At 32.3% G+C, this 2,118-nt stretch overlaps 1 long non-coding RNA gene across 1 annotated transcript; it reads right to left on the reverse strand.

Annotated features, from left to right (window-relative positions):
• Positions 1–368: 368 nt before the first annotated feature.
• On the reverse strand, positions 369–1,451 carry LOC131045505 (uncharacterized). Its single transcript, XR_009371857.1, has 4 exons — positions 1,394–1,451; positions 1,133–1,300; positions 822–886; positions 369–591 (listed from the first exon to the last, which is right to left on the reverse strand). It is a non-coding gene; the product is annotated as an uncharacterized LOC131045505 (long non-coding RNA).
• Positions 1,452–2,118: the final 667 nt, after the last annotated feature.

A 2,118-nucleotide genomic window follows, 5' to 3' on the forward strand; every position in this document is an offset into this window, starting at 1 on the left:
TGAAGCATTAAACTTAAACCTTGGTGATTTCAAAACATAGCATTTGACAACGAAACCAGACTTACAAGTTTTTGCAAAAAAACCCTGAAACTTGCCTTCGCAACTGAAACCTAGGTTTCAAATTAGCATACGGAATAATGTGCATTATACATTCATAGACATTCTTTAGTGAGAGAAAAAAACTATTAACTTTGACAACACCCATAACACCTCAAACAGAAATGAAATACGTTAAACTCTATATCCTACTAGCTTTCAAATACGGTATACAGACTTAAAGACACCAAACAGAGCGATAATAATGTTTCCCCCAAGTGACAGTTAGCCCAAAATAACAAAATCAAATCATTAATATAATAAATGAAAATCAACAGCCATTGGCCTTAATCCAAGGAAAACTAAAGAAAATAGATTTATCAATTTCAAGGAGATCGCCATTTAGCCTTACTCTCTAGTTTTTCAAAGAATAAAATGAACAATACATTGATACGGTTCCTGTAAACTATACCTTTGGGCTGGTGTTTGCATTATCCATATGGCTGAATGTCGCATTGGCATTGGAAAATTCGCATATTGACCAAGAATTGTAGCCTGCGATATGGCATCCAATGATTATAATCCAATACAATTTAGCCAACAAAATGTTGTTTAACTATAAACAGTCAATATGTGATAGCCAATGAAATGGTGTTCAGCCATGAATGGCTTGTGCGCTATAACGAATGCAAAGATTGATTACATAAAAGACCCAATCCCACATAGACGATTTATGCACATAGTACAATCCATTAGTTGTTTAAGTGCTTGACAAATGGTCTTACCAGTACAACATGCAACTCGCACACTTCCATTGTGCTATATTCCTATTAGTGTCATTTGAAAATATCTGCAGAGGAAACAATTTAGGTTCAAAGAAGTTCTGAATAATTTCAGTATGCATTTGCAAGACATGGGATATTGTTTGTTTGTGGTATTATAATGAAATTGAGAGCAATATTGCTTTGAATTTGAAAAGAGAACGGCAACAACGTTACTTGATAAATGACAAGAACTTATAATTTCCATTGGCAAATTCCTTGCAATCAAACATTGCAACAAAAATCCATAAAACAAAAACAAAGGGAAACCTAACCCTGAGTCCAGTCGTAGTTGTATGATGATTCAGTTGCTTGAGCTGATGGATCCACCTGTTTGCTGTTGATTTCCAATTTTTGTTGGATTAACACAGGTTCAGAAAACTCAGTTTGGTCAGATGCTGAAGCATGAATCATGTGAACCATATTCTTGAGACATTCCTGGGCTTTAGACATGCAAACTAACTGATCAGAGGTGATACAAACAGAAGGAAAGCTATTATAAGAAAGGTGGTTATGTTTTATGTTTATAAACTCACTTGCATATAGTTTGCTTGAAGTTGTTTTTGTATAGATACTGGAAGATTAGGAAGATCAGTTGGTTGCCGAAAGTACTTATTTCTCCTGCTCCTTGCTGTAGGGCAACTAATTGAATAGAGTGCACAAATCTCTGTATATTGCTCACAATTTCTTAAACCCAAAATGTTGCTTTGTTGTTGATACAGATTAACAATGCAGTAGGAAGAAATATGATTTATTTTGACAAAATTGAAAGACAATGGATTGTTGCAAGGGTTTTATTAAGTTGAATAATGTATTTATTGTATACTTGTAAATGCAAGTAATATTGTGGGTAGTGAATGCAGGTGAGAAGAATTGTAAAAGGAAAAGACATAGCAATTTATGATATGTGCATGTAGTATGCAATGAAAAAAATGCATGGATATAGACTTATTATAAAATGTATACCATGGTAAGATTTTTTATATGAATACATGAATAAAATTGGTTAAGAAGTATTATGAAACATGATAGTTGTGTTCAAATGTCTTTTGTACAATGCAAAAAGAAATAGCTTTTTATTTTTGTTTTGAATATTATTATTTGTGGATAAAGAATCTTGAAGTTTTAAAAAATTGTATAAATATTGAAACTATAGGAATTTAAACAGTAATCAAAGATTATAAATAACAGAAATAGTTGTCCACATAGGTAAGCTAGTATTTATGGGAAAGCAAAACTTCATGAAGTATGAATTGACATG

This window comes from Cryptomeria japonica, chromosome 3, assembly GCF_030272615.1.
Source record: "Cryptomeria japonica chromosome 3, Sugi_1.0, whole genome shotgun sequence".
Classification (NCBI taxonomy): domain Eukaryota; kingdom Viridiplantae; phylum Streptophyta; class Pinopsida; order Cupressales; family Cupressaceae; genus Cryptomeria; species Cryptomeria japonica.